General features: G+C 44.1%; 1 long non-coding RNA gene across 1 annotated transcript; it reads left to right on the top strand.

Moving 5' to 3' along the window:
* Positions 1 to 415: 415 nt before the first annotated feature.
* On the top strand, positions 416 to 18874 carry LOC143408801 (uncharacterized). Its single transcript, XR_013092522.1, has 3 exons — positions 416 to 625; positions 6161 to 6325; positions 18588 to 18874. It is a non-coding gene; the product is annotated as an uncharacterized LOC143408801 (long non-coding RNA).
* Positions 18875 to 22467: the final 3593 nt, after the last annotated feature.

The raw sequence follows: 22467 nt of genomic DNA, 5'->3' as shown, positions 1-22467 counted from the left end.
GTGGAGTGAAACCCACGGTTTCCTTTCCTGAGAATATGGAACCGCGAGCCCCATCTTCCCTAAATTAGGACCCTGGCTTGGGGAAAGCTGCCGGCGAGAACGTGGGCGTCCATGGCTCCTCTGCCTTGCTTCTCGGGCTCTGGCACTACTAGCAAAGATACAAGTGGACACAACTGCTGGCCTTCTTGTCTCCCCCACCCCCGCTACCCCCATCAGCTGTTTGGGAGAGGCTGGGGCCGACTCACCCGCGCGCTGCCTCTGGGCTACACCTGCCGCGCTGGTGGCGTCCGGCGGGCGAGAGCCTGCACCCCAGGCGCAGCAGCCGGGCCGACAGGACAGAGGGCGGGGCGGGGGGTAGGCGGCCTGGCCTCGCCAGAGCCACCAGGGAATAAGGCAAATCTCGCAGTGCTCCAGACCGGGCAGAGAGGGATGGGAAGGAGCGCACGGGCGGGGCCCCTAGTGTGCCTTCCCCCACGATCCTGCCGCGAGCGATGGTCACAGTGGGGCATCATGGGGGAAGCCCTGAGTCCTTCAGGCCGCAGGCTGCACGCCGCCGGTGACCGATCGGATCCCCCGGCCTTCAGGCTCCTTCTGCTAGCAGCCCCTCCTGGGCGAGCAACGCCTGGTGAGCAGCCCTTTTAGCACGAGGACAGTTACACGGTGACACTTCTCGATCGGAGTAGGATAGACCATCCCTGAGCTGGGGGTGTAGCTCGGTGGTAAAGCCCTTCCCTAGCATTAGTGAGGCGGTGGGTTCGAGCCCCAGGATGGGGGGCGGGGGGAACCGCAATCACGGCTCCCCTTGGCGGGGGTTTCCTATGTCAAGATGACCTGCTTTACTGCGTGGAGGGTAAGCGAAGAGATGGGCGCCAAGGCACGTCATGGGGGAAGTGGCGTCGCAGAGCACGTTCGGTTCACCCCGGGCGTTGCGTACTCCGGGGGGCGGCTCGCTGCAGCGGATTTCATTCTGGAAAATCCTGGGTCTTTTTGCCCATTTCCGACTTGCGCAGGTTGGGGATAGGTGACCGACTCTGGGCAGCTCAGCAACAAGGGGTGTGTGGTGTCACTCTTCTCCGGGAGTCCCCTGTGAGTCTGGGGGCTGCATGGTGATGGAACCTGAGCCCCTGCCCCGGGAGCGCTGCGCGGAGGGCCCGGCCTGCAAGACGCCGTCCTCCAGCAGCGCACTGCGGCGTCGCAGCCGCCGCTCCTCGCTCCTCTGCCACTGCCAGCCCCCAAATCGCGGCTCCTGGGCGGAGCTCGGCGGGCCAGGCCGCGGCGGGTCGCCTCCCGGGTTCCTCTGGGTCCCCGCCCCGGACCAGACGGACGTGTGGCCGGCGCGGTACGACGCTGCCCCCTGGCGAGAGAACGTTCCAGTAACTTCCCGGGTGCCCCAGGGAGGAGAGTCCACCAACTGCCTTTCCTTCCAAATCATGTTTTTGGAAGCTCACAAGCAAAATCCTTCCACTTGTGCTCTCCTTCATGCTTCACAGCGACGCTCACATAAAAAAAGAAATGCAAACAAGACCAAGGAACTACTTCATTGAGCTATTATTTATATAAAATAAATACCATAAATTGTTAGTATTGTGTACAGTCCCATAACTTTTGGCTGATGAAAACACCAGATTAGCCGGTGCCCCGGTTCGGTTCTGAGAAGCGCATTACCAGACCCAAAACAGTCCCCTGCTCCTTTGCCAGTCCTTCATCCCTCTTTACCTGGGCTCCAGTCATCCACTCTGATTTTTGTTCCTCGGTCTGCCCCTCTGACAATTCCATATAAATAGGACCAAACAGTATGTGCTCTTTTGTGTGTGGTATCGGCACCCCCTTCTTTTTACTTTAGCCCAATGCTTTTGAGATTCACCCATGTGGTTGTGTGTGTGTGTGTGTTGTATTTTCCTCTGACTTGTTCTTGAACTCCCCCTCTGGACGGTGGTTATAAGCAGCCTTGTCTTGACAAGGCTCCAGGGAATTTGGTCTTGAGTGTCCATAGTGTGTTTTCCACCAGATACTTCTGTACACTCGGAGATGGCCTAATGCTTAAGTGTCTGACAGGTGACCCATGTCTGACCTGTGTCCAGTTTATTCCAAGGTATGAGAGTCCTGGCCAGAGAAAATGGTTCTGGGGTGTTAGTGCAGTAAGGCCAGACAGAGCAGGCAATGCAACACAGCCCATGGAATAACAGAAGTTGTATATTACTTATAAACCATGAGAGGAGAGGGATGCTGATGAGGGGGTTAGGTAGCTCATGGGGACCTTGTACTCAGCCAGCAGCTGGGAAGCAGAGAGGGATGGATCTGTGGGCAGGAGACTTTATTGAAATCCAAGGTGTTAGCTACCCCAGCAAGTGTTCCAAGAGGGCTTCTACCTAGTTTGTTCAGAGCCAGCAGGCTTAGGTTCTGTGCTGGGACTTAGGAGCAGTCACTATGGAAGATCTATGCAGTCCATGGAGGGTGTGGGGTTGGTGGGATGAACCCTGTAGGTTGTATCTCTATGTCTTGTCAGTAGGGGCTACCAGGAAGTGGTTACAGCAGAGAGGACAAGATATCTGGATTGACTGTATTTAGGAACTGGGGTGGGGGGGAAACAGTTGTGCACTGTCAGAGGTGGCCAAGCCACGCTGGGGCAACACTAAGTTTCTCATAGTCACTGGAGTGGATGTCAGTAGATCCCTTCTTGTCATTGGTGAGTAGTTTGCCATTGTATGGGGACATCACAAGTTGTTTTTCCATTTGAACACTGCGGACGCTGGGCTCTGAACCCCTCAAAGGTTCAGAGAAGGCACCCTCTCAAAACCCCCAAAAGGACCCTTGGATTCTTTCTAGTTGCAGGATGTTGTGAATAAAATGGACTTACACATTCCATAAAAGCTTTTGTGTGGACTTATGTTTTCATTTCTCTTGGGTAAGTACCTAGAAGTGGATGGGCTGGCTGATTGTGTGATGAGTCTGTTTTTAATTTTATAGGAAGCTGTGAAATTGTTTTTCAAAGCAAGTCCACTCTTTTATATCATCACCAGCGGTGCATGAAAGTCCATGGCAGCCTGTGGTTTGACTTCGCATCTTAATGGAATCTTGCAAAGAACCAAATTTCTAGTTGTGACAGCATTCAATTTATTAAAACTTTTCCTTGCTGGCTCATACTTTTTGTCTTAAGAAATCTTTTTACCTTAATATTTTCTCCTAGAATTGAAGCACTTTTTGCTTTTCGTTCAAGTGAAGCACTTTTTGCTTTTCGTTCAAGTCTCTGATACATTTGAATTAACTTTTATGTATGATTTGAGGTAAGGATCAAGACTCATTTTCCCCCATATGGATATTCATTTTCTTGAACCAAAGGTATTTGAAAAAACTACCTTTCCTCTTTGATTTATTTTCATACCATTACTAAAACCCCACTGTGTTTAGTCTAGAGGTAAGCAGGAAGGCCTCTGGACACCTAGGAAGGGACACCAGTTAATCCAGGCCGAGATCCAATGGCAGTTTTGTTTGTGGGTTGAATGGTCTGGGTGTGGAGGGGTTGGGGGAAATGTGGGCTAGAAGCAAGCAACTTGGATGGAGTGAGGCCCTACCCCACTCAGGAGTGTGTACTTTATCCTGGGAGTGATGGGGGCTGCTGAAATGTTTTTGTCAGAATTATAGTTAGATTTGCAGTTTAGATAGTTTATGCTGGTTGCAAAGGAGGATTAGAGGAGGTCAGAATGGAGGCAGCCTGATCAGTGAGGAGCCTCTATTTCTTTTGGGGAGGTACTGGACTTGAACCCAGAGGTACTCTACCACTGAACTACATCCCCAACCCTTTTTATTTTTTTATTTTGAGACAGAATTCTGCTAAGTCACCCAGGCTGGCCTCGAATTTGAGATCCTCCTGCCTCAACCTCCCAAGTAGCTGGGATTACAGGCATGTGTCTCCATGTCTAGCTAAGGATGCCATCTTTCCTTTCCTTTCTTTTTCTTTTCTTTTTTTCTTTTTCTTTTTTTTTTTTTTGCATGGGGGGATTGAACCCAATGGCACTTAACTATGGAGCCACATCCACAGCCCTTGTTTTTTTTTTTTTTTTTTTTTGAGACAGGATCTCACTAAATTGCTTAGGACCTTACTAAATTGCTGAAGCTGGCCTTGAAATTGCAATTCTGCCACAGCCTCCCAAGTCATTGAATTATAGGGATATGCTACCACGCCCTGCTCCAAAGAAGCTGTCTTGATAGTGTATTTGAGAGACAATGACAGGTAGAGAACTGTGTTTGTCCCGTTTGTTGCTAATAGCACAATACCACAGGCCAGATAAGTTATGAAGAAAAGAAGTTTTTTTGGTTCATAGTCTGGTTTGAGGTTGATGGGCTGCATCTGATGATAGTTTTCTGCTGGCAGAATCTCCAGGAGGCACAGAGGATCTCGTGGTGAAAATCAGGGAGTACTTGTGCCATATTCTCTAGTCTCTGTCCCTCTTCTTGTTCTTGATTTTTCTTCTTTTTTAAAAAATATTTTTCAGTTGTAGATGGACATAATATCTTTATTTATTCATTTATTTTTATGTGGTGCTGAGTATCAAACCCAGTGCCTCACACATGTGATGCGAGTGCTCTACCACTCAGCTACAGCCCCAGCCCTGTTCTTGTTTTTTCTTTGTACTCCTTTTCCTGAGATTGGGTCCTATTATGTTTCCCCCTAACTCCTGACCTCAAATGATCATCATCGTGCTTCAGCCTCCCAAGTAGCAGGGACTATAGATGGATGCACACCACCGCTTCTGCTTACTTCTGCCCACTTCTTATAAAGCCACCAATATTTAATCATAGAGGTTCCACACTGCTCACTGTATCTAACCCTAACCTCTTCCCAAGACCCCACCTCTAAGCACCACAGTTAGATTAAATTTACACCCCCTAATGCCTTATCATGGGGATTAAACTTGAACATGAGTTTTCAAAGGGGATAAACCATATTCAAACCATAGCAGGAAATTTCCTCTGGTTATCTTTTTAAAACTTTGACTGTTGTACCTTGTTTTCATATTTAAAACAAATTCTGGGAAATTCAGTAGGTAGAAGCCACAGGATTTGGTGACTTTTTGAGTTAGAGGGAAGGAGGGATGTTCTGTCTGGGTGCTTTTCAGCCACCTCTCATGCTGGCTGTGCTGGCTGTCACAGCAGAGGCTCCCTTACATCCCTGGAGCCTCATTTTTCTCATCTAAAATAGAGATAATAATAGTGCCTGCCTGTTACCTCAGGATAGCTGTATTATACACCTGTACAGAACTATTACCATAAATACAATAATAACATTAATTATCTGTGCAAGTAGTGGGAGCTGCAGGAATCACTCTGTTGTCACCAGTCATCATTAATGAAATCAGCTGCTTTCCTGCTCTGACCACTGGGTGGCACCACAGATTAATTCTGTGGCTGCTCTACCTTTTTATTTTTTGTAGATCAAAACCAGCAAGTTATTGGCAATTTCATATGATCATATGATTCTATCTAATGTTGAGAGTGTCTTCTGCCTCGAGATGTTTCTTTTCAGCTTTATCACAGCTAAACACTGATCTATGCAATGGGTTCTTTGGCTGGGGCTCCTGACCAGCCATTAGAACTCTGTGCAGCTCAGAGGCCAGGCCTGTGTCCATGGTAAGGGTGGCCAAAGCCTTGGAATCCTCCTAGTAGTTAGTGGGACTTGCTGCCAGAGGCTTGGAGTCAAGGACTCATCTGTGCAGGGAGGAAAGAGCTAGAAAGACCATCTCAGAACTAAAGAACAGAGCCGGGTTCATTGGCGAGTGCCTATAATCCCAGTGGCTGGGGAGGCTGAGGTAGGAGGATCTCTAGTTCAAAGCCAGCCTCAGCAATTTAGTGAGGCCCTTAGCAACTCAGTGAGACCCTGTCTCTAAATAAAATACAAGTTCTGGGAAGTGGCTCAGTCGTTAAGTGCCCCCCCCCCCCCGATTTAATCCCTGGTACTAAAAAAAAAAAAAACGGAAAAAGAAGAAAAGAAAAGAATAAAGAGTTGAAGGACAGAGGCTGGTGATTCCAAGGATCTGATTGCAGAAGTGTAGGCCTCCTGTTGGACAGTGATAGAAATTTCTTTGCTGAGCCCAGGAAACTCTGAGGACACACCATGGTCAGGTGAGCCTGACCTTTTGTTCCTTGCTTCTTGTCCCCCTAGGCAGAGCTGATTTGAGGCCCCCAGCATTGTGAAAGAAGTTGAGAAACATCAGAAAGATCTCAGATCATTAACAGAATTGACTGGTGACCCTGGGAGTAGGAGTGACTACTGGAAGGCTGGGTGAGGCCTCAGGCCCTGCAGCTCCCGGTCCACGCAGGTCCTCAGGTAAAGAGCCCCTGTTTGATCTGAAGCTCAGCAAACCCCACATTAAGTGGGGGGGTGGGGTTTCCTTTGGTTGCTTTGCCTGATCCTCTCCAGCAAAGGGCCTAGAATTTCTGTGTGTAACTTGGATGTATTAGGGGATGGGAGCGCTTCATGAGCAACACTTACATATTTGTGCACTTATTTAATGTTCTTTTCAGAAAGAAGGGCTCAGATACAGTGGTCATTGTTTAGAAAAACATGATTCACAGATTTCTAAAAAATTTTTTATTTGTTTTAATTAGTTATACATGGAAGTAGAATACATTTATGCACTTTGATATATCATACATAGATGGGATATAATTTCTCATTTTTCTAAGTGTACATGTTGTAGAATTATATTGGTCATGGAGTCACATAGATACATACAGTAATAGTGTCTGTTTCATACTGTATTTCCTATCCCCACATCCCCTCCCCTCCCCTCCCATCACTTCCCTCTACCTAATCTAAAGTAACAGTATTCTTCCCTAGTGCCCCCATCCACTCCCCCCACCTCCCCTTAAGGTGAATTAGCATCCACATATTAGAGAAAACATTCGGCCTTTGGTTTTGTGGGATTGGCTTATTTTGCTTAGCATGATATTCACACAGAGATTTTTTTTTAAAGTTACCTGCCAGAAATATAAGTATATATTGGGAAACTGATATAACTTATCATATTAATATTTCAAAAGAGAAAAATGATATGGCTATCTCTACAGATACATATTTTTATATCTCTACAAATTGTCGCCCCCACCCTCAGTCATATCACGTTTTGAGAAAGTTCATGTACCCAAGTGGGGCTCGTTGGTGCACACCTATAATCCCAGCTACTAGGGAGGCTGAGGCAGGAGGATTCCAAGTTCAAGCCCAGCCCCGGCAATTTGGAGAGATCCTATCTCAAAACAAAAAGTACAAACTTATGGGGGTGAAGTTCAGTGGTAGATCACTTACCTAGCAGGGGTTCAGTCCTCAGTACCACAAAAAAGTCCATTTACTCTAAGTTAATGTATGAATTTAACAAGAGTTCAATAGAAATAACAGGATGTTTTGGCAACCAAATAAGAATATTCAGGACAAATGAGAGGGGAACAGGTTTACCAAAGATCTAATAGAGCTATAATAAGTAAACCAGAGTGGTACTAGCATAGGAATAGACAACTCAATGGAATATAATAGAAAATACAGAAATAGATTCAAATACAAAGGAACTTAGTATATGATAAAGTTGAAATTTCAAATCAGTGGAGAAAACCTAATAAATCAATTAAAAAACTGTGACATAAGCTGTCTGAATAAAACAGGATGGTCATCAGTACCTCATACTTTACAGCAAAATAATTCCCATGTGGACCAAATATGCAAATGTTAAAAAGTGAAATCACAAAATACAAATGAAGCAATGAAAGAATTTTTAAAAAATAGTTTTGGAGCTAGAAAGGCATGGCTAATTCTAGCACAGTACCCAGATTCCTTAAAATAAAAGGAGGAAATTAACTAAGTAAACAAATTGACTATGGCAAAAGATACCATATCAAAGACAGATAAAAACATTAAGAAAGAAAGACTGCATCCACAGATTCATACAAAAGCTCACTGTGATACCATTTCACCACTAGTCTATAAAAATTATAGTCTGATAATTAGTTACCAGGGAGATGGGTCCTTTTTTTTTTTTTTTTTTTTTTTTTTGTATAGTGGTAACTGGGAATGAAACCCAGGCACTCACACACACTGGGCATAGCACTCTACCACTGAGCTACATACCCAGCCCTTAAGCTGGGGTTAAGAATAGTTTCTTTCTTTTTTTCTTTTTGTGATGGATGCTTTCTTATGTTGCATGGTAAATTGGTAAAGCAATTTGCTACTGTCTATACAAATACTGTTATTATTTTAAAAGACAATGTTTATTTTCTTTATATACATTATTTCCATTTCTTACTCAGCATTCCCTCCTTTATCTTGTGTCTTCCAATGCTCTTCTGAGCTCCTTGTTTCCTTCCTTTAGTGCAGGTTTCTTGATGGTGAACTCCCATTTCTCATCCCCCTCAATCCTGAAAGACTGTCTCACAGGTTCATAATTCCAGGCAGACAGCTATTTCCCATCAGCACTGACAAGATCATACTTTCATCTCCTGTTCCTGCTGCTAAGCAGCCTGTGTCTAATTATCTGTCTCGTGTAAATGACCTGTCCTTTCTCTCTGGCTGGCTTTAAGATCTTATCTTTGTCTTTTGTTTGTCAATTTTACTGAGATGTTGCCTGCATCTTGTGGATTTATCATGAATTTCTTTTTATATATCCTGCTTGATATACATGATTGTTACGAAACCTCTAATATCATGTTTTTCACTAGTTTAAATTTTTTCATAGCTGTTATCTCTTTAAATATTTTATTTTCTATTCTCTCTATTTTGCATTTTGAGGATCTAATTATACACACACACACACACACACACAAACACACACACACACATCTTAATTATTGCCTCCTTTGTGTTTTCCCTCTATTCAGTTCTCAGTGTTTTGCCATTGATAGTCTGTTAACTACTAATTCCTCAATTCTCTCTTCTTCTGTGCCTAATTGGTATTTTATTGAAAGATTTTTTTTTATTTCAAAAGCTTCTCTTTGTCTCTGCAGTCTTGATAATCTCTCATTGCCTGATAATCTCTCTTCTACTTATATGAATCATTAATATATGTATTTTAAAGGTTTTTTAGTGGGAGGAGGGTGTATGGAGGATTGAACCCAAGGGATCAATGAGCCACACCCTCAGTCCTTTTTATTTTATGTTTTGAGACAGGGTCTCACCAAGTTGTCTAGGCTGATTTTAACTTGTGATCCTCCTGCCTCAGCCTCCTGAGTAGCTGGAATTACAGCTCTATGCCATCACACCTGGCCAGCTTTGTCTTGGTGTGTATATAGGTGTGGTGCTGGGGACAGAACCCAAAGCCTGGTGCATGCTAAGCACACACTCTACTACTGAGTGACATCCCTGCCCCTTAAGTTTTTTGTTATTTGTTTGTTTGGTTTTGGTACCAGGGATTGAACTCAAGGGCACTCAACCACTGAGCCACATCCCCAGCCCTGTTTTATATTTTATTTAGAGACAGGGTCTCACTGAGCTATTAAGCACCTTGCCATTACTGAGGCTGGCTTTGAACTCCCAATCCTCCTGTCTCAGCCTCCCCAGTTGCTGGGATTATAAGCACGTGCCACTGCACCCAGCTCCCTTAAGTTTTTATTTTGAAATAGTTGTAGGTTTGCAGAAAAATTGTAAAGGTGATACAGGTAGCACAGCTTCTGTCATGATAAAGCCTATTAACTGTGGGCTGTTTATCAAAACTAAGAAATTAACATTGGCATGACACTATTAACCAGTGTTCTGACTCAGATTTTACCAGTTTTCCCACTAATGTCCACTCGTACCAAGTTCTCTCCAGGATACCATGATGTACTCAGTCATCATGACTCCTTAGATTTCTTCAACTGGTAGTGGTAACTCAGTTTTTTCTTATTTTTCATGACCTTGGTTTTTGAAGAATTCTTGACCAAATGTTTCACAGAATATCTCTCAGTTTGCATTTCTCTAAGGTCTTCTCATGGTTACACTCAGGCTATAGATTTGGGGGACAAACACCACAGAGGTAAAGTGCCCTCCCCAGCACATTGTATCAGGAAGTACATGATGTCAACATGATTTATTATTGATTATATTAATCTTCTTCATTTGGTTAAGGCAATGTCTGTTAGGATTTTCCACTAAAGTTATTATTTACCCCCTTTCAGATTCTATTTGTTATTATTAATGCAACCTATACTCAAGAGGCAAGTAATTAAGATCCCCATTCTGGAGGGAGAAGCATCAAAGAATTTGTGAACATATGTTAAAACCAGTACTGTAATTAATATAATGTTTTAGAAAACATACTTTGACTCTATCCAAACATCCTGACTCTCCTTAGAGCTTTGCTCACTCATTTTAGCACTTATCTTTGGATCTCACCTAAGGGAATTATTACTATATTATTTTGTTGATTTCTTCATTTTTTACTCGAAATTATTCTGTGAGATAGATTTATCTCTTTACTTCCATTTATTGATTCAAGTATCCAGGGGCACTTTACCATTGAGCCTCATCCCCAGCTGCTTTTTTATATTTATTTAGCGACAGGTTCTTGCTAAGTTGCTTAGAGCCTCACTAAGTTGCTGAAGCTGGCTTTGAACTCGAGATCCTCTTGTCTCTGCTGGGATTACAGGCGTGTGCCCCGGTGCCTGGCTGTTTTCCATGATTTTTAAAAAAATTTCAAACCAGCAGAAGAAAGTTAAGCTATTTAATCAAGTCCAAGAAAGGAAAAAAATTAATAAAACATATGGTAAGTATAATATATGATAAAAATAAGTTTTAATGTAACAGCATTAAAAATGATTATAAATAAAATGTCATTCACTATAATATACAAAAAGTCAGTAAATATCTAGACAGAAATTCTTAGTCTTAATACTTAGACTATAGGGAGTACACCTAAAATGACAAGAAAAGATTGAAAAGATAGAATAAAAAGATATATCAGGCAAATATAAACCAAAGAAAGTCAGAGTAGCAATTTTAATAGCTATTAATAGCTGGGCACGGTGGCATATTCTTGTATTCCCAGCTACTCTGGAGGCTGAGGCAGGAGGATTGTTTGAGCCCAGGAATTTGAGGCCAGTCTGGGCAACATAGAAGACTCCATCTCAAAGGAAAAATTTTAAAAAACCCTAATAAAATATAATTTAAGGTAAAACCCAACATATTGACAAAGAAGGACATACGATATGGTAAAATGGTCACAAACATATATGAATGGTCACAAACATGTATGTACCTAACAATAGTCTTAAAATATGTAAAACAACAACTTCAGCCATAAAAGGAATGAAATCTATCGTTTGCAACAGTGAGGATGGAATTGGGGGAAATTATGTTAAGTGACATAAGCCAGACACAGAAAAAAAGCATGCTGTATGTTTTCACATCTGTATGAGCTAAAAAATTGATCACAAAGAAGAAGAGAATAGAACAGCAGTCCTCAGCCTCAGACGTGTGTGGGTGGAGGGCTGGAGAGAGGAGGGTTGATGGGTAAGAGGTGCAGCTGTCCAGGAGGAATAACTTCTTACTGTTCTGGAGCACAGTGGAATAACTATGGCTGCCAACAATTAACTGAATATTTCAAAATAATAGAGAGGATTTTGGGTGTTGCCCATACAAAGAAATGGTAAATGGTCAGGCGTGGTGTGGCACATACCTCTAATCCTGCATCTCAGGAAGCTGAGGCAGGAAGATCACAAGTTTGAGCCAAACTCATCTATTTTAGTGAGACTCTGTCTCAAAATAACAAATAAAAAGAACTTGGGATGTAGCTCAGTGATAAAGCACTTGGGATAAATTCCCATACCCCAAAAAAGAAATGATGAAGATAAATGTCTAAGGTAATAGATATGCTAGTTACCATGATCTGATGAGTACACAGGGTATACGTGCATTGAAATGTCACATTGTACACATAAATATGTACAATCACTATCTACCAATTAAAAATAAAAATATATTACAGAAAATTAGCATTTGAAACTTAGCATACAGGAACACATTATCATTTTTAACATTTACTTTGTTCTTTTATGTGTTTCATTTTTTCCTATAGTGAACATGTCCTTTGTAATTGAGAAGTTTTTTTCATTGTTAATTCATAAAATAAAACCTCATAATTTAAAAATATATGTAAAATCTTAAAGTGTGGCTCAGTGGTAGAGCACTTGTCTAGCTAGCATGGTGATCCTTGAAAATCTGGGTTCAATCCTAATCACTGCAAAAATAATAATAAAAGGAAAGACTAAAGAAAAACAAATATATAATATATATGAACATATATGAAATACAAATATATATATATGATAGAAACATCAAGCTTCTTTCTGTGCCTGGCTTATGTCACTCAACATAATTTCCCCCAATTCCATCCTCAATGTTGCAAATGATAGATTGCATTCCTTTCATGGATGAAATTGTTGTTTTACATATTTTAAGACTATTGTTAGGTGTGTGTGTGTGTGTGTGTGTGTGTGTAGTGTGTGTGTGTGTGGGGGGGTATACATACACACATACCCCTGATAGAGCTACAGGAAGAAATACAGACACACACCCCTGATAGAGCTACAGGAAGAAACAACTCAATAATTTTAGTTAAAATAGAAAACAAGAAAGAAAGAAAAAGAAAAGGTATAAATGATCTGATAAATTTAGTTAGTGATTTTGAGGGTATATCAAGTGTAACAAGAGATGGCAGCACCTGATTGTACAACTCTCAGATGTGAAAGTCAGAATGAAATCGTTTATGAATTAGAAATACATGCAATTATGAATTGATTTCTAAAACATAAGTGTTCAGGGCTGGGGTTGTGGCTCAGCGGTAGAGCCGTTGCCTAGCTCATGTGAGGCACTGAGTTCGATCCTCAGCACCACATAATAAATAAAAATTAAAATTGTTATGTTTATCTACAACTAAAAATAATTTTAAGAAACATAGTATTAGATTAAAAGATAAAGTGAAAAAGAGAATGCAACTTATTTGCACAGGATAATGTATATCAGTTGAAGACTCATTCACATGAAAACACACAAGTTTCACTGGTTTGCAAGGGTGACATTAAACAATAGAATGAATGCCTGGGGAGGTGGAGAGGACAGGAAGTGGGCCCAGGGGTGAAGGAAGGGCCTTGTAGTGTGCTGCTCTGATAAACTCTGAACTGCAGCAGATAACATGCTTGGCCTGTACACCCGCCTTGCGGTTTCAGTCATGATTATAATCTTTCCTATCAGCAGAAAGGTTGTCCCTGCCATGGTCGGTGTCATGTGGCCAGCACACAGCAAAATCTCCATGGAAACTGCAAGCACCTGGGGCCCTAGGCAGCTCTGGATGCAGGCGCTGCACATTCTCGCTCCAAGAACAAGGTCTATGTCCTCCCAGCCCAGGAAAAGCCCCCTCAAAACCAGAAATTCTGTCTTAGGGAGCCCCAAGCCACTGAACTGGAGTCACGAAGATTCAGACCCAGTTCAGCTTGGGTTTCTGGATTTCTCAAGAAGTAGACTTGAAATCCCTGATATCGAACTTCCCCAGGTGGTTCCAAGGCTGGGCACGATCTCTCTTTTTGGCTCCTTTTCCTTCCCACTTCCCACTCACACAAACATGTCTCCACTGGGAGCAAGTCCAGGCCTGATGGGACACACAAAATCTCAAAGAGAAAAAAGTCCCAAATGACAACCTCCAGGGCATTGAGATGAGGAGACTTAAAAATGTAGACATTGTACAAAGAAGATCTACATTTAGTTGGCGCCACATGAAAAGATGTTCAACATCATTAATCATTAGGGATAGATATATCAAAATCACAATGAGAAATGCCCCCCTGTCTATTAGGAAGGCTACTACAAAAAGGGAAATCACAGAGGCTGGTGGTGCAGCTCAGAGACAGCGCATTCGCCCAGCATGTTCAAGGCCCTGGGTCCCTTCACCAGCACTGCAAAAACAGAATCAGAAAACAAATATTGATTAGAATGTAGAGAAATCAAAACCCTTGTGTAGTTGGTGGGAATGTAAAATGCTGTAACTGTTGTGTAAAACGGTGTGGTGATTCCTCAAAAAATTAAATATAGACTTACCATAGAATCCAGCAATTCTATTTCTGGGTATATACACAAAGAGTTCAAAGGAGGGATTTGAACAGATATCTATCTGTACACTTGTGTACACAGCAGCATTTAAGAGGTGGAAGCAGGGCTGGGGTTGTGGCTTAGTGGTAGAGTGCTTGCCTAGCATGTGTGAGACACTGGATTTGATTCTTAGCACTGCATATAAATAGATAAATAAAATAAAGGTCCAACTAAAAAAATATTTAAAAAAAGAGGTAGAAGCAACTCAAGTGTCCAAGATGAAAGGAGAGAGAAGGCATGGTCTATCCCTGCAAAGGAATATTATTCAGCCTAAAAAAGGAAGGATATTCTGATGCATGCTACAACATGGGTAAACCTTGGGGACATCATGTTAAGTGAAATAGGTCAGTCATGAAAAGACGAATACTATATGATCATCATGTGAGAGTTGCCATTATTATAGAGGCAGAAAGTGGAATGGTAGTTGTCCAGAGCTGAGGGGAGGGGAAAGCGGTGGGTCAGAGTTTCAATTGGGGATGAGAAAGTTCTGGAGATGGATGGTGGTTATGATTGCACGACAATATCAATGTACTTAACGCCACAGAAGTGTACCCTTAAAATGGTTGAAATAGTAAATTTTAGGGCTGGGGTTGTGGCTCAGTGGTAGAGTGCTTGCCTAGCATGTGTGAGACACTAGGTTCAATTCTCAGCACCACATAAAAATAAATAAATAAATATGTGAAAATAAAGGTCCATTGACAACTAAAATTTTTTTAAATTAAAAAAATAGTAAATTTTATATTGTTTTGTATATTTTAACATAATAATAATTAAAAAAACTAAGGCTGCTTAAGGGGAGACTGCAAAGCAGACATATGTCATTCATTGCACCCTCTATCCAACACCTTGATGAGATCTCAGAAGAAATGGAGTTTGGCGTGGAAAGAGGAAGGCTGGTTTTTAAAAAGTTCCTCAGGCTGGGGCTGTGACTCAGTGATGCAGCACTTGCCTAGCATGTGGGAGGCCTTGGGTACCCTCCCCAGCACTGGGGGCGGGGGAAATATTCTTCATCCTCTGATGGAAGTGGAGGTGGCACAAAAGAGTGAGGGCTTCCAAACTTTTGAGTCCTGAAACCTCTGTGGGTGGGGATGTTTCCTGTCATCTTCTGCACAGGATCTAGCTCCTCTGTCCTGCAGGAAAAGACGTCTGGACATGAGGGTGTACATGCTCATACATGTACTCAGGACCATTGCACCACATGGGCTCCTGTCCACACACTCGCACAGGGCTGGTGTCTTTGATGAAAGAAATAACTAAACAAGCCATGAGCAGGTCCTTAGCTGGAGCAAGTGGCCCTTTCCAGTCCTGCAGGTCACTCCTCCTCAGCCAGACCCATGCTGTGCTGTAGGGCCAGAGACCCCTCAGCCAGGAGGGCTGAAGGCAGGCAGCACCACTCTGGATCCTGGAACCCTGGCAAGAGGGGAAAGGGACCTCCCTCCCTCCCAAGGCTCAGCCAGGCAGCGGTGCAGGCTGAAGAGCAGTGCTGGGGAATTCTGTCCTCTCAAAGATAAGCTTAGTGCCCAGCCTGTCTCTAACATCTGCATGGCCAGCACTTCTGCTATCAGTGACCAGCCTCACTCCCACAAGTGCTGCTCAGGCCTCCTGCTCGGGGGGCCTCCTGCTCAGAGAGGCCTCCTGACCAGTGGCCCTGAGATGAAAATGGAGATCAGCAGCAGAGGAGATAAAGGCAATTGTACCTGGACTTTGGTCAAGCTGTCCTGGAGATGGCAGGCAGGTGGCCCAGCTAGACCCATGGTGAATGTTGACTTTCCAGCATGGCCTGGTGCAGATTTGCCACCACCATGCTCTGGGGTTGACTGTGCCAGCTTTCAAATCCCTGTAAGTCCCTCCATCTTAGAGCCTCGATTCCGAATCCTGGAGGACAGGTAATACTAATCACGTCCCCCAGATGTTGATAGCTGGAGTCCAAAAGGCGACCTCCTTTGCTTCCTTTCCAGTCTACGATGACTGAACTGGGTTCTGGGAGGCAGCCCTCCTAGGGGCACATGCTGGAGCTGGAGCACTTGGGGTCAGAAAGGAAGGCGGTGAGGGAGTGGGAGTGGGGCCTGAGCACGCCCCAGGGCACTGAGCCCCATGCCACAGCCTGGCGTTGGGAAAGCTGACTCTCCCCCCTCCCAACTGTGCCACAGCTGGCCCCAGGGAAAACTCAAGCTGGTCCATTTGAAGATCAGAACTGTCTGTCCCTGCTCCCTTCACTATTGCAGAGGGAAGGCAAGTGGAGGGTCAGAGCTCACCTGGGGCTGGGATAGGCCTCCAGTTTCTCAGCCAAACACCATCTATTTGATAGTTTAGTATTGGCAGGGGTAGGAACCAAGGGGATGGCACAGAGACTCACGGCATTCTGTACCCAGCCCTGATCCATTTTAAAATAGCAAACTATTATGGGTTGACTGGTGTTCCCCTAAGAATCATATTTTGAAGGTCTAACACCCACTACCTAAGAACATGACCTTAGAAACAGGGTTATTGCAGATGTAATTAGTTGAACCGAGGTCCTTTAGGGTGGGCCCAAATCCAACATGACTGGTGTCCTTAGAAAAATGAGAAATGTTGACACATGTACACACACCCATCAATAGCCATGTATAAAATAAAGGCAGAGACTGAGGTAATGGCTCTGCAAGTCAAGGAACTAGCCCTGTTGATGCATGGGCTTTAGTCAGCTGGATTTTTTATGTAATTTTTTAAAATTTATATATGACAGCAGAATGCATTACAATTCTTATTACACATATAGAACACAATTGTTCATATCTCTGGTTGTATACATAGTATATTCACACCAATTCATGTCTTCATACATGTACTTTGAATAGTTAATGATCATCACATTCCACCATCATTAATTACCCCAGGTCCCCTCCCTTCCCCCTCCAATTCCTCTGCCCTATCTAGAGTTCTTCTAATCCTCCCATGCTCCCTATCCCTATCCCACTATGAATCAGCCTCCTTATATCAAAGAAAAACATCCTGCACTTGGTTTTTGGGGATTGGCTAACTTCACTTAGCATTATCTTTCTAATTCCATCCATTTACCTGCAAATGTCATGATTTTATTCTCTTTTATTGCTGAATAATATTCCATTGTGTACATATGCCACATTTTTTTTATCCATTCATCTATTGAAGTTTATCTAGATTGGTTCCACAGTTTAGCTATTGTGAATTGTTCTGCTATAAACAAACATTGATGGGGCTGTGTCCATGTAGTATGCTGTTTTTAAGTCCTTTGGGTATAGACCGAGGAGAGGGACAGCTGGGTCAAATGGTGGTTCCATTCCCAATTTTCCAAGAAATCTCCATACTGATTTCTATATTGGCTGCACCAATTTGCAGTCCCACCAGCAGTGTATGTGTGTACCTTTTTCCCCACATCCTCGCCAACACTTATTGTTGTTTGTATGCATAATAGCTGCCATTCCGTCAGCCGGATTTTTGCAACCCCACTGTTGGCTGGCCATGGAATCTCTGGCAGAGAGATTACATAGGGGCTGCTGTGGTGCACCATCCAGAGCCCCTGCAGGGGGCTGCCCCTCCAGGACTGAGGCCCTCATTCTCCCAGATTCTGGGTGTGTTGGTGGTGATGGGGCCCAGCTGTGTTTCTCTCTGAGACTTGCACTCTGCTGAAGAGACTTTGCTTAATCACAGGCTACCCCTAGACCATTGTCAAATGGAGGCTTGATGTAGGGATATAAAGGCCGGTTCCTGGTCTCGAGGCAGGATAACTCTGCTGCATGGAGTTTTTTGCTCCTCTCCCAAGATCTGGCTCAGTGCGTTTTCTGTGCAAACAAACCTATGACAGTTGGTACCAGGAAATATCCTGGGAACAGAAAGTAAAGTGGGATTTTGGCATTGGGTCACTTTTTGGCCAGCTGGCAATGAAGATCTCAGGCACACAGCTGTAGCACAATTGTTAAAAGTTTTCCAGGTGGTGAATTGGGCTGGGAACCTGGTAGAAGGGAGGGCACTAGAGTGTGCTGCTGGGTCCTGTACCCTGTGTCCTTATGTTAGAGTGGGGAACCAGAGTCTGGATTCAGTTTTGGAGCCATGTTGGCTCCATCTACAGAGAGTCCTGTCCCCTGTGGCCTTGGTTTCCTACAAGATGAGGGAGTGGGATGCATTGATTGGAAAAGCCAATTCCCTGAGATTCCTCCTGGCTCCAGCATCCTGCAGGAGCCTATGAACCAGGGAGAAGGGGGTGGGGGTGGGGGGTGGGAGCACCCTGCAGCCAAGAATGCAATAAGCTGAGTGTGAAGGGTGGGGGTGGAGGGGCCTGGAGGAGACATTCTGTGTCCCCATCTTGCCTGAGCAGTCTGTTTGATCCTGTGCCCAGTTCCCCTGGCTCCTCTCAACAGATGCCTGGGCACCTGTAGCTGATTTAACTGAGCGTGGATTTCAGTCCACTGATGTGAGGATGGCCTCAGCCTCTTAGACTTCTCTTTCATTGTTTCCTGTCTCTTCCCAGAGCCTGGCAGAAGTCATGAGCTCAGGACCACAGACATCGCAGATGTTGGAGACCGGCTTCTTGAAGGTCACACAGCTGGCAGCAGAGACACATCCACAGCTGGGATCCAGTAGTTCCAAGCTTGGGCTTCTCCCACAACCTGCTGGGCCTCCTCATTGAGGGAACACGGAATTGCTCAGCCAAAGTTGAGAGGAGATAATGGGGACCATGATTGGGACAGTGGAAGGTTTTATTTTTGTTTGCTTGTTTATTTACCTATTCCAAAATGAAAATGATTAACTATTTTATGGGTATGAATGTATTTTTGCAGTACTGGGGATTGAACACAGGTACCCTCTACCAATGAGCGACACCCCCAAACCTTTTTATTTCTTTTGAGACAGAGTCTCACTGAGTTGCTGTGTTTGACCTTGAACTTGTGATCTTCCTGTCTCTCAGCCTCCTGAGTTGTTGAGATTATAGGCATGTGCCACTGTGCCTGGCAATTAACTATGAAGATTTTTTAAAAATTCAAAATATATAGTTTAAAGAAACTAAAAATAAAGTTTAAAGAAAGTAGAAACTGCCCTTAAATTCCACCAACTGGAGAGAGCTACTGTTAACAGTTTTGTGAACAGATTTCCAGACGGCTCTGTGAGTGTGTGTGTGTGTGAGAGAGAGAGAGAGGGAGAGGGAGAGAGAGAGAGAGATTTTATGGTAATGGGACCATATACTGTTTCATAACCTGCTCTTTTTATTCAACAATCTGTCAAAGGAATTTTTCTACCTCAGTAAATATAACTCTACCCTCCATTTAATGGTTTCAAACTATCCATTGCAAATGAAAGTATAAACCATCTTTCATTTGTCCATCCTGATGGTGGGAGCATTTAGAATGTTTCCAATATTTTATTGTTCTCAAAACTTCGGGGTGAGCATCCTCATACCTCTATCTTGGCTATTTGTCCAACCTCTGTTGTAGGTCCAATTTTGGTTCATTTTTCTTAAAAAAAAAAAAAAAAAAAAAAAAATTCCCGTAGCAAAAGAGGTCACTGTGTTGCCCCATTTAATTGCAGAACCTTGATTCCCAGGACACTTGAGGCTTCTCCCCAGGGGTTGGTGGCCTTCCTTCCCAGTGGTGCCACACATGCCCAGGGGGCAGCTTTTTCCCTGGGGCAGTCTGGATAAGGGGCTGGGAGGAGACCTCACCCCTATGCTGTAAAATTTCCAAGTTCAAATCCAAAGATGTGACTAGTTGTCCCCATGGATTCATCTGCTCCGCTTCCTGCTGGAGTCTAGTGGGTCTTGCTAATGGCCTGCCACTCTGCAAGGGACTTGACTTTCCTTATAGGGTGTCGCTGGGCCAGGCAGAAGACTGAAGAAATGGGCCAGAGGTACGTGGGCCTGAGAGAATCCCAGCGGTGTGGGACCTGGGCTTGGTGCTGGGTTGATCCACTCACTAGTTATTTTATTGAGGTCAAGGAAGGCAAGGTCACAGTTGCTGGAGAGGAACGCACAGTCAGATAATCATAAGTGCTACAATCTACTCACTTTGGAAGTGGGGAAGGGGAGGGGAACACCGATGGTCCTAGAGGTTGTCATTCTCTTCATTGGACTTTATATCTTAGCCAGGCAAGGCTTGTTTAATTAATTTATTTATTTTGTACTGGGGATTGAACCCGGAAGCACTTACCACTGAGCTACATCCCCAGCCCTTTTTATTTTTTATTTTAGATAGAGCCTTGCTAAGATACTGAGGCTGGATTTGAACTTGTATTCCTCCTACCTTAGTCTCCCGGGTCATTGAGATTACAGGTGAATGCCACCATGCCTTGACCTTATTTAAATTTTTTTAAAGACAGACTTGTCTATTTAAAGAGCAGTTACAGATTCACAGCAAAATGAAGCAGCTTTCCTACCTGGCTTCTGTTTTCACACATGCACAGCCTCCCCCATTACCAACACCCCTACCAGAGTAGTGCCTTTGTTACAATTGATGACTCTACACTGACACATTGTTGTCACCAAAAGCCCATAGTTTATATTAGGGTTCACTCTTGATATTAGAAATTCTGTGAGTTTGGACAAATGACGTGTCCACCACTATAGTGTCACACAGAGTAGTTTCACTGAAAGGCTTATTTTCAAAAAACAAAGGGAGAGGAACTTTCACCTTTATGATTACAGTCCTCTCTTGTCCCAACACATACACATACAACTTTTTGCTAAGGAAAGAGATGTGGTGAGCCTTGAGGCATGTCACAAGTCAGAGGTTGCTTTGCTAGGGTACAGTGATTCCATCCAAGGGTGGGCTTGGGGCTTTGGAGGAGGCCTTCCAGAGAGACAGGAAGGGAAGGAGCAAACAGAATCCTGGGGTCTGACAGGCCAATCGACCCTGTTTTACTGAGATTCCCAAGTTGTCTCTGCAGAGGTTGAATGTATACTCCTGAGCTGGTGCATACCAGCGTGATCATGAAAACCTCTGTCACCCTCACCAGGCACTGTCACTTTGTGACAATGTCTGTCCAAAGATGGCCTTCACAAAGTGCTTTTTGGTTTCTTCTTCTCAGTGAAACTGTGGGACCTCACACTTGCTACTCCTCAGAGAGCTCACAGAACCAGCAGGTGCTTTGGGGGATCTATCCAGGACAGGCTGAGACTGGGCCAGAGTAGAGGAAGGTGGGCTTTGGGGCCTCTTCCTCCATTTCCCATTCTTTAAAATTCTTTGCTCACAGTACCCAGATTTCCTCCTCCTTCTCCAAACTCAAGCCGTGTACTTTCCCCAGAACCAGGCCTAAGTTGGTTCATGTATCACAGAGGTTGACCCATGACCAAATCCCAAGGGTCTCAGGCTTTTGCTGCAGCTCCATCAGCCAGTCCCCCCTGACTCACAGGTATGGGGTGGGGGACAGGTCTGCAGAGCTTTCCCACGGCTTCTACTGGGGACAAGTAAGAACCCCAGGGTCAAGGTCAAGGAGATATTTAGAAATGATTCCTCTTTGGGATTTTAAAAGTCTTATAATAACTGGACTAAATTAGTATAGAAACCTCAAATTCTGTACTCCTTTCATCTAGACACTGATAAGACACCAGTCCCAGGATGTCACACATTCCTAAGGTGACTTCCTGACCCATCCCTAAAATCCCCCCATCCCCTGTCCTGGAACTCCAGCTGGGATGACTCTGGCCCTTGAATATGGCCACACAGGGCATAAGGAGGCCCTGGAGGCCTTTAGGTTCATTCCTACATACAGGGAAACTGTCCCTGAGGAGGCAGTAACTTCTCCGGAGTCCCACACAAGTCACAAGGCCAGGCCAAGAATTTAGGAGCCCTCTGGCCTCTCTCACACTCTCCACCATTACCACTTGTATTCGTTCAGGATGTTTTCAGAGGAAACAAGAGGAAACTGGAAATGGCAGCTAGGGAATCTGGATTAAATCACTGGAGGCCTGGGTACTGCCACTTGACTCTAGTGCTCAGCTCTCCCCTCCACGTTGTCCTTTTCCTATGCTTGTTGCCTCATATAGCAAGGATTGCTGCATTTATCAGCTATCACATCTGCTTTCCAGGAAGGAAGAAAAGAAGGGCTCAGGGGTGAAGGGCTATGCTCGCCCAGTTTGTTCCTCCTGAACAGACTTCTTGAAACCCACACCACGCACGTGTCCCCCAAAGCACATCATTTCCTTCAGCCAGAACTCAACTGTCTGGTCCCACAAATGAATGTTTTTAGGTGAGCACATTGCCCTCCTGAACAGAGTTGGGGACTGTTAGGAGGAAGAAGGAAAGAAGTGAGTGGGTCAGTGGCAGAGTGGGCCTCATAGTTGTTTGGGTTGGGATCTTGGCTAAGAACGTCCTACCCAGCAAGCCACCAGGCTCTTCACATCCATCTCTTTGTCCTAA

The sequence above is a fragment of the Callospermophilus lateralis genome, chromosome 10 (genome assembly GCF_048772815.1).
Source record: "Callospermophilus lateralis isolate mCalLat2 chromosome 10, mCalLat2.hap1, whole genome shotgun sequence".
NCBI classification, from domain to species: domain Eukaryota; kingdom Metazoa; phylum Chordata; class Mammalia; order Rodentia; family Sciuridae; genus Callospermophilus; species Callospermophilus lateralis.
The sequence above is the reverse complement of the archived record's forward strand: the minus strand, read 5'-3'. Positions and strand labels throughout refer to the sequence as shown.